The sequence below is a fragment of the Oryza sativa genome, chromosome 12 (assembly GCF_034140825.1).
Source record: "Oryza sativa Japonica Group chromosome 12, ASM3414082v1".
NCBI lineage: Eukaryota > Viridiplantae > Streptophyta > Magnoliopsida > Poales > Poaceae > Oryza > Oryza sativa.
The window spans coordinates 18,679,760-18,690,595 of NC_089046.1; the positions used below are offsets into that span (position 1 = coordinate 18,679,760).

The 10,836-nt window shown below is 45.3% G+C and overlaps 1 long non-coding RNA gene across 6 annotated transcripts; it reads left to right on the forward strand.

The window, feature by feature from the left end:
• The first annotated feature begins 1,663 nt into the window (after nucleotides 1–1,663).
• LOC9268254 (uncharacterized) lies at nucleotides 1,664–8,117 on the forward strand. Of its 6 annotated transcripts, XR_010738733.1 has the most exons (7): nucleotides 1,664–1,824; nucleotides 1,904–2,020; nucleotides 2,103–2,124; nucleotides 2,211–2,255; nucleotides 2,340–2,407; nucleotides 3,222–3,266; nucleotides 7,698–8,117. It is a non-coding gene; the product is annotated as an uncharacterized lncRNA (long non-coding RNA). The 6 variants fall into 6 exon arrangements; XR_010738732.1 differs by lacking the exon at nucleotides 3,222–3,266; XR_001541930.3 differs by having other exon boundaries at nucleotides 1,764–2,020.
• The last annotated feature ends 2,719 nt before the right edge of the window (nucleotides 8,118–10,836 follow it).

Here is a 10,836-nt window from a genome sequence, read left to right on the forward strand (position 1 = left end):
TGTAGCATTTCACAACAGGAAGGATGGAGGCCAGACTACGGTGCGATAAAACCAGAAAAATCTCTATGCGTGTGATACGAATGAGATGCATCACGAAAACAGTAACCATGCTAGCCGACGGGCTAGGCTGAATAATTTTTTTTTTTTGTCGAGAACTTATATCCAAAAGATCTCCTTATAACAGAAGGTCCATCGTGATATGGCTACTTTAAATGTACTTATATATGTACATCCTCCACATTAACATCTGGCAGCATGTTGGGAACTTTGATTCCATCCAAGTCTAGCTATCGTGTGCCCTAAGGGAAATACTCCCTCTGTATTGTATTTTAATGTATGACGCCGTTAACCTTTTAATTAACGTTTGACCATTCGTCTTATTCAAAAAATTTATGTTATTATCATTTATTTTATCGTGACTTGATTTATCATCAAATGTTCTTTAAGCATGATATAAATATTTTTATATTTTAAAAAAATATTGAATAAGACGAATGGTCAAACGTTGATTAAAAAGTCAACGGCGTCATACATTAAAATACGGAGGGAGGGAGTATATTTCTTAGTTTTTCCTTTTAAGTTTTCCTGGAAAGTCACCAGTTCCCGTGGACTATTATATACCTGTTTAGTTAGATCACATACGCGCTCCCCCGGAAGTACTTGTTATGAGGGCCATATATTGTTCATCAGAGACAGAGTTTTACCAATGTATAGCGAGCTTAGGCCATTCCCAACCCAAAACACTAGACATAGTTTCCATAAACTCCACATTATCAAGAAACTAGTATTAGACACTACTCTTCCAATGCAAACACTACTATTTCATACTTAAATTTAATGCTACTTATCTCACATAATGTCTTGGATGTTGTGTAGAAACCATGTCTCATGTAAGACATAGTTTTCTTCTCTTTCCTCATTTATTCACTTGCCACATCAGTTTTCATCCTATGTGACAGCTTATTTAATGCTATAGACACTATCCTAGTTATTGGGTTGGAAATGGCCTTATATTTATATATAACGTTGAATCCAAGCATCGAGCCAAGTGTCGAGCCTTCAATTTCAGTATTAGAAAATTAGTGGTGATATTACCAGATGCCATTTTTGGGAACCTTTATTCGATATATGGGACAAATTAAGGCAGTTGCACCTGCATTATTGTCCTAATTAATTACATGAATAAATGAAAAGACTACCACGAAAATATGGTAGTAATTACCGTTTGGAAATAAAATATTTTCTCCGAGGGTAATGGCAGAAAAAAACACCTAGCAACCTTGTGGTACATAGCAGGAAGTCACATCTTCAATAACACATATACCAGTTCAACTCTTTCCTCACCGCACTACCAGAAACTCAACTAGCTCTGACGGGCTAATATTTTAGTGACGTGATTTTATTCAGCCGTCAGGACTAGACGAATTTTCCTGACGTGGTGTAAAACTGTCAGAAATATTCTATTTCCCTGACGTGTTTATCGGAACCGTCATGATAAATGAATTTCGCTGACGTGGTTTGTCCGTCAGAAGAAAAGTTTGGGTTCCCGCGAGGCTTCCCGCGAGGCTTCCAGGGACCGCGCCAATAATTTTGCTGCCGCGCCAAAAAAATTTCGGGACGAGCGCGCGAGAATAATTGTGGTGTGCTTTGACCGGTCAGGCTCAAGACTAGTGAGGACTGAGGAGCTGAGGACAGATACCCATTCAGCTGCCAGCAGACCCCTCTTCTTCCTCCTCACCCCCTCTCCACTGCCTCCTTCCCCCAGATTCACCACCATTAATCCCCCAAATCAACCACCATGGATTCTCTCCACTAGAATCTCCGGTCACCCTCCCACCCTATCTCCGGCATCATCGTGCCCTCCACCGCGCCCACTAACTATCTCCCCTGCCTCTCTATCCAGATCTCTCAGTCCAGATCCAAAGTTGCAGCCTCCACCAGCTCCGGCAACTCCAGCAACCAAATCCCTGTTCGAGGTTGAAGCTACTGCATCAAAATCCCCAATTACTTCATTATTAGGGTAAGTTTCTCTCTTGTACTGTTCTTTTTCTATGAATCCACAACATTCTTCACTGTTCTTGATTTTCCTTTTCGATTTTCAGTGGATGCACCCTAGATCTACTGGTAAGTTTTCCTGCTCAAGGATATACCCACAGAGCCCCCAATTTTTTATGCTAGCTGAACAAACCCCCAGTTTTTTCTGCCAGTAGATGCTTTTTGTTTCAAGAGAACAGGATGCTGCCTGCTTATACGAGGTAAGATGAATTATTTCCACTATTATTTGCAGTAAGTGATAAACAATGGTAGCTTTCACAAAAAAAATGTTGCTGTTACTACAGACATGCATAGGGATTAGTGGATGACACCAGCAAAGGATGGGTGAAAGGCTAAGGAATACTAATGTGAGGTAAACATACTTTCTTTTTCTCCCTACTCCTGGTGCCCCCATTTTATATTGCTATGTTTTCTAGAAGATTGTGTTGGAAACAAGGAAATGGGCATAGTTTCTTTTTACATTCTATCAGCAGCATATCTTTTGTGTGAAGGGTAGCAACAAAAGTAGTACATGTAGACTTTCAAATGGGCTAAAATTTTGTACTTGAACAGACCTTTTTTTCTATGCCATCATAGTTGCTTCTGCCGTACGAGACATGTCTCTTCCTGAGCTGTTCTTTGCTCCGGCCATATTTTTGTTCTTTAGCTCTTTCAGATATGTAGATATGGGCTAATATCATCTCTAGAAAATTATGATGGCAGATTTGCTACATCTGAAGCCAATCATATTTTCATGGTATGCAGAGAATTGTTTTAGCGAATTTCTTTTTCCTAAACTTAGGTTTGTCTACAATTGTTAGAGGGCTCGATGCAGCTAAGGATGGCCACATGGGAAGCAATGGCCACAGCATATGTTCTACTAGAAGAGGATTTACATACTTGGGACCTTTGTCGTTAAATTGATGGTAGCTAGCTCCAAGCATAACTGCATCTCACACTACTATAATAGTATGAGAAAATGTAATAAGCTTGTATACTATGACGATAGAATGCTTACAAGAGAGCCGGCCACTATTAATGTGTATTGTCTCATACCACAGCTACTAATTGAAGCAACTGAAGTATTTTAACATATAATTTTAGTATTTCAGTAATTAAGAGTGGAACTACAGCTTAATTATTTTCACCATTTATATGACTGAAAGTTGCTGCATTTTTAATGTCAGGTACACCTTAAATTACAGGATTAGAAAGGGTTCAGCCAAAGTATCGTAAGCTTTTTTTGTGTCCACCTCTTGCGGTCCTTAATAGATCTTTGGTAAACTAAATTATTGATGATTTTACTATCCACCATTGTATTACAAGCAACATAATGATAGCATTCACATGAATTCTGTTCTGTGAGCAATATAATTGGTGTGCTATGAGCATGCTTTCTGCTCTTATAGTAATTTTCCTTCGGTCTGGGGTGATGTTTCTCTGGATCTGTTACCCGTTGGTTTATTTTTCCAATTAGAGTTCTATTGGTAAGCTTTATACAGATGCCTTGCAACATATGCCGAATACCTTTAAACTATGGTTGTTAGTTGAACAGATCCATCAGTATGTGTAGCTATTTACTTAAGCATTCTAAGTTTCTCATAAATATCCTGTTAATGTGATTTTCTCTTAAAGTATGATATAACCACTATTGCCATATACATATGTTAATTGTCACGCCCCGAACTAGTCCCGACCGGAACTAGCCCGTGACGCTCCAAATTAACCTGTTAATCGATACCAGTCCCAGGAAACAGTGCTAGTATCACAGGAACAGAGGTCTCTTTATTATAGAGTAGGAGTACAGTCATGTTGGGCTGCGGACAGATCCCGAGCTCACAACTGCATTACAAAAGGGAAGCGGAAGCCAAGACTTGGACCAAACATCACAGGCGCGACTTGGGAACTAGGCCGAAACCCTAAAACTCATCGTAGCCGGCTTGCTCCTGGAAGAACTCCTCGTCAGCGGGATCCGCTTCATCTTCTTCAGCAACTAGGGGGGATTATTTATATAGAGCAAGGGTGAGTACAGGAGTACTCAGCAAGCCATGGGAAATAAGTGTTTAATGCAGGCTTCAAGGAAAGGCTGCTATTTTTTTTTCGATTGATTTTATTTAAACTCTTTTCTGAAACAACTAAGGGAGTGCTTCTCAAACAACACGGATGAGACAGTGCGTCTCGTCCGGTCGGAGTATGTGCAATGTATCAGTCTTTTGAATTGATCAAGATTGGCACCCGGCCAACAGCTTTCAAACGGCCACCCGGGCCTGGCTGATCCCATCAGCCGCAGATTTTTCAAACATCAAACCCATTCCACAACAGCAAATTTCACAAGGCAGTAGTCAAACAAAACTACGCTAGGAATCACCTCACATCCGCCCATGACCGTGGGCACGGCTGTTCGAACAGTTTTAATAACCTCTGCAGAGGGGGTACACTTTACCCACACGACATTACTAACCCGGATCATCCAGCCCGTGCAGAACGGCTACGACTAGAGACCTTAAGGCTTTCATGACAAGGCATTTCGAAAGCCGACACAGGTTCACCATATGCCAACGAGAGGGGTCCCAGACCAACACCAGATTAGGTCCCAGACCATACTGTGCCAGGAAGCCCAGGGGTCCTCCCCGACACCACCCCGGCGAATCCACATGTCTCTTAGCATCATGGCTCCCCCGATAAGCTAGTTACTCAGCCAGGGGTGTCCCATTCCACCCATGTGGTCGTACTTGTCTTATGTTCGGATGAAATTCCAAGGAAACGGTCCTTAAGTGCAAGAGCGGGAAACTGTACACCCGGTACGTTCCCCGGTCCGCGGTTTTGGAAATTCATTTAGTTCGCAAGCACCGACCCAGGTGTCGGGTTTTCCAAGTCTTTTGTAAAACCCAAGTTTTACCCAAGATGTTTCTCAGATTTTAAGTTTGAGGGCGACCGTCGATACCAGTGCAGAGTGCACGATTACCGAGGCGCAACTAGGTGGGTACAAGGGAACATGGTATAACAATTACAATGGAAGGGTCAAATGCAACAAGTTAGGTAGGTCTGCCAATCTGCCTTGCAGACGGGACAAGCAGACTAAGTGCGATCCTATCAATGCATAATATTTTTCAAGCAACATAATTAAGTTCAAATATAGGCTCAAGATGTTCAAAGGTGGCTTGCCTCGCTCGAGATCTTGAGCTTGATCCTCGAAATCCTCGCACTGCTGGTCTTCGGGCTCCGAAACTACACGCGAAACGGGACAACTCAGCAAACGGCGAGAATAAAGCCCTATTATTGACCTCTAAGCGTGCCATTAGATAGATCTCGAGATTTGAGGAATTTTGGAAGTTGAACGGAGTCAAACGGACTTACGGTTGGGAAGATATTGAATTTCTAAGATTACTGGATTTTTGGTCTAAAGGAAAAGGATTTATTTAAATCCTTTTTGAAAAAGAAAAGAAAAGAAAAGAAGGAGGGAGGGAAATTAGACTTCCCTCGGGCGGCTAGGGCGCGGCCCGAGAGAATGGGGCGGCTCGGCCGAGCTTAATGGGCCGGCCGGCCCAAGAAGGCGGCCCAAGGCGCTCATGCGGGCGGGGAGGAGAGAGAGCCGGTGGGCCGGGTCCATCCCGCGTGGTCCCGGGTGGGACCCGCTTGTCGGCGACTCGGCTCACCATGAGCGAGGTGCACGCGGGGCGTGCTAGGGTTTGGGGAGGGAGGCGCGGCGCATGCGCGCGGTTCGCGGAGGACGCGGTGCGGCGGGCCCACGCGCAGCCTCACGGCTCACCGCGGACCATGCGCATAGGGGGAAAACGGAGGGAGCGGCTGGCCGGGTCAGCCAATCCAGTCGCGGCCGAGGTGGCGCCGACGTGGCGCCTACGTGGCTGCCACGCGGGCCGGCGGGAGGTAGACAACGACGCCGGCCGGAACGGACGGCGGACGACGGCGGCGAGCGGCGGAGCGAACCATGGCGATACAGGCGAAGGCGAGCACACCGGGATGTTGCACAGGACGAGGGCAGACGAGCCAACGGCTCGGATTCGCCGGAGGGAGCTCGACGGCGGCGGATTGCGGCGGCGGCAACCGGCGGCGAGGGAAGGGGGAAACGGCGATGAGGTCACGAGGGGCCGATTCCCGGCGGTGAGTGCATCTACGCGGCTACGGGAATCCGTTGCTAGCGTCGGATTGGGCGGAGCTACGCCGAGCGAGGCCGGCGACGAGCGGGCGCTACGGAGCACGGGCGGCGACGGCGGCGAGCACACAGCGAGCGGCGGCAACGGTCGGGGCGGCGCCAGCTAGCTACGGGAAGGCTACACATGCTACTACTGAAAACTAAGGGGAGGAGATGGATCGAGGAGGGAGAACGGGGAAAAGCACTACCGAGATGAGGCGGGGCGCTGTGACAAGAGGCCGACGGCACGGGAGTGATCTCTCCGGCCTCGGGCCGGGGAAGAGGAAGAAGGCAAGCGCCCGGAGTCCCCTTCCGCGTCCTAACGCGCACGGCTCCTCCGGCACACGCGACAGCGGTGGCCGGCGGGAGAGACAGCAATGGCGCGAGCAAGAAACGGGGAAGATTGGGAGGGGAAAGAGGAAGGGAGGCGCTTGGGTTTATAGGGCGGCGATGTCGGTTTGGAAACCGACCTTGGGCGGTCAAGGGAGCGAGCTGGCGCTCGGCGCTCGCGGCCAAAACGGCGACAGGAGGGGGGGAGGATGACGCCGGCGGAAGGGAAAAGGGAAAAAGGGGGAGAGAAAGAGGGCTTGCCTCCTTGCCGCTTTGGGGAAAAGGAGGAGGGAGAGAGGGCGACGCGGAAGAGGGGGGGAGCTCTGCCTCCGTCCCTTGGAGGCATGCGCGGGGAGAGGCGGGGCCGAGTCGATGACGACGGCGATGACGGCGGGGCGGTTTGGAGTGGAGCGGCGACACGGGCGGCAGACGCGGGGCAGGCGCGGCAGGCGCTGACGGCGGCGGCGACTGGCCGGTCGGCCACCACGGCGCGCGCGCGCGCGGGCGGCGCGGCGATTTGGGCGGCATCGGCGGGAACGGCCGCGAGAGTGGAGAAGGAGAGCTCGACGCGGCTCACGGGCAGAGCGGGGAGAGAGAGAGAGAGAGAGAGGGAGCCGGGGAGGGAGGGGGAGATGGGCCGAGAGGGATTCGGCCCATCGAACTCGAGGGAGGCTAAATAGACTTTTGCGGAGGGATTTGATTTGGGAAGGATTTGGATTCGGGATTGAACTTGACGATAGATCGGGGATTTGAGATCTGAGATGGCACGGACACTAGACAACAAGCAAAGAAACGGATTTCGCAAATAGAGTTTTTAAGAGATAGTTTTCCCGCTAGGCGCCACGACAGAATGGGCGCTACATTAATCATGCGTGCAAATTTGTGATTGCAATGAATAATTTGTTGACATCATGTAATAATCATTAGTGAATTAGTGATTGATTTATATTAGCTGTATTTTTCTGTTATGTGTAATCTTAGAGTCAGTAGTAGAAAATAGAACTTTTTGTCATGATATGAATCTTGCTTAAAATGGAAATAGTTTAGATAGTTACAATTAGTCCAACTTGCTGCAGGGGTTGGATGACCATTATTGCTATTTTAGTTGCTGCATGGGCATGCATTTTTATTACTAGTTAGAATTGGAATAATTAATCATAAACTTTTCAAACTGCTACAGGGAACTGATTCCTCCCATTTAGGCTCACAGCAAGTTGACTGCAATGGCTACCACAACAATGATGGATGTGATATTGCTTCAAGCAATGGTGGCAGTAACAACATCGACCAACAATTGTATCGGTTGTTTGAATGCTTCTCCTTGATGCTGCTACAGCACATGTCATGCAAGATGGGCTAAGGTTTTTGATATACCAATGTGGAGTTGCGGCATACTAATGCTTTTGGATATTTTGTCTATATGGTTCTAACCATATAGATGGAGTGTGAGACTTTGAAAGTACGTGCTATTAGGTGTCTTAGGCCATGCAAACTCTAGTTGTTCAACTTGTGTGTTATGTTGAAATAGTGAACTAGAACTATTCTATGATGGACTTGATCTTTCTATTTTCTGAATGAAATATGGAATTTGAGCTGTTTATATGTTATCTGTGATGAATATCATAATGACCATTTTTGCTATTAGATAATGTATATATATGGATCATCCCTGTATATGGTAAATTATCACAATAGCGGATGACCAATTTTCCTGACGGTTGTACCTGTCAGAAAAATTAGAAAAATATCTTTGACGGTCAAACCTATCAGTGATATGGGAAATATCACTGACTGTGAAATTCACATCAGGAAAATTAACCCTGACGTGCATTCACGTCAGGAATAATTTCCTTGACGGACACACGTCAGGCAAATTAATTTTTCCCCGACAAGCTAGTTGTGACGGTATTTTCCTGACGATGACACGTAAGGACCTATTTTCCTGACGGTATTTTGCTTTTTCCTGACAGTTTTTAGCCGTCAGAGACATTGCAGTTTCTGGTGCATATATATATAGCGCATTTTGTAGCGACTAGCAAGCGAAATAAAACTAACATGATAATGGAAAAGCAAATAGAGATTGAAGCTGTATATGTTGCATCAGAGTAGGATGTGTGGGAGTATGAGGCATCAGGAAAGAAGTGACCACTAATTTACTGAGTAGGATGTGAAATAGAACACCTGCTGCTGAACCTTTGGGATGGATACCTTTCGATTCTGCCCTTGATTTAACGGGATGCACATTTGGCTCCCCTGCAAAATCCATGCAAACTTATTTTGAAAGCATTCTTGCAATATACTCCCTCTATCCCAAAATGTTTGACGCCGTTGACTTTTTTAAAAATGTTTGACTGTTCGTCTTATTCAAAAAATTTAAGTAATTATTAATTCTTTTCCTATCATTTGATTTATTGTTAAATATACTTTTATGTATACATATAGTTTTACACATTTCACAAAAGTTTTTGAATAAGACGAACGGTCAAACATGTTTAAAAAAGTCAACGGCGTCAAACATTTAGGGAAGGAGGGAGTAATTAATATGAAGCCTGGTAATATTGTAAACAGTAAAAAAAAAACTCCATGCTTGTCAATAGTACGAATAGAAAACGTGGATTAATTAAGAAATAACTATCCAAGGTAATGGTAAGCAAAACAGAAAACTGATGTACACGTACATCAGATGTGCTAAAGTTTTAGTGCCAAACAAAAGTTATTTCCATGATGATCTCACCTAAAATGTAGAAATTGTCTTTAAATTGGGAGGATACAAACTTTTCGATGTGATATCAGAATTAACAACAATGGTTCAACCTAGAGTGCAAACGGAAAAAAAGGAGCATATATAATAATTTCAAGAGTTCTCCAGTTGGTATGTATCTCTGTCATTTTACTGGACCTTCGCAAGTGCTGTCCCATTACTTTTCCTTTTAATTTGCTTGCACCTCTCACTGTCCTGTATAGTCATGCATGTGCACATGTTAAGGCCTTATATCTTAAACACGAGAATAGAAAAAATTGCATACAATCGGGTATTACGGATTCCTCAATCTGACATAAGTAAAAAAAAATGCGTAAAACATAAAAATGAAAAGGCAGTGTTTGGATGCAACAATGGAAAAACATAGGTTGGACCTGAAGAAAATGGTAAAATGTGGTGAAAAGGGGGAAACTTTTATATGTATCGCTGTGTGATACAAATGAGAGGCATCATGAAAACAGAAAACATGCTAGCCTCCGCACAGGGCCATCAAGGGCGGTGTGCGAGGTTAGTGCCCGCACAGGGCCTCCAATCGGCGAGAGCAACCAGCCTGACATCATGTTCTGCGTACTGGAGCAGTACGGGCCCAACGGCGAGTTGGCATGCTGCAGCCTCCGTAGTCGATCGGTAGGCCAAGAGGCGTCTGCGGCTGGTTCCTAAGCGCATGTACAATGGTCTTTATAAGTGGTCTCTTTATTACCATGTATGTAAATTTGATGACTAATGAAGAAAAAGAAAAACGGAAATAGAAATATGGTTGTTATGCATGACAACGGTTCAGAGTCAACTCTTAGCTATTAGATCGAATTTTATTGCACGGTGGTGAAAGAAAGGAAAGAAGACTAAGAAAAAAAATATTTTAATACATTAATGGTAAAGACCATATTATCTACAACTGTTGCATGACATTAGTCTTTAGATAGCATAGAGCTTATACCTGTCTCTACCTTGATATATGCCCTAATCCTGCGAGACTGCGACTGGTAGCAGCTAGCTTGTGGGCTAAGCTGCATAAATTTTCTGGTGAGAGCACAATGATTCACTAAATTACCTTAATGCACTACTAAAAAAAACCCTCATAGAGACCAGCCATATAGGTGGCGGTTCATTTAAAACCGACATAACCTTTTTCCCACATCCACACCATGAAAAAAATATAGTACCGGCACCTTTAAGTACTATAGGTGTCAGTTCTATAAAAAAACCGGCACCTATACTATAGGTGCCGGTTTTTTAAATAGAACTGACACCTATATTTACATTATACGTGTCGGTTTTAGAGGAAAAACCGGCCTCTATACTATAGGTGTCGGTTTTTTAAAAGAACCGACACCTATTAGAAAAACGGCCTTATCCATCCGCTCACCACCCCACAGTGCCGACCTTATCCATCCACCCACCACCCCCACGCAGCGCCATCCATCTCTCTCTCTCTCCTCCCCCCCTCTTTCTCGCGGTCTCGCCAATTTCCCTTTACGCGGCGGGTGCGACGGAGTAGCGGTGGTGGTGACGGAGAAGGATGGCGCGGCGGTCCTCACCCGGCCCGGGGGCCCTCCCC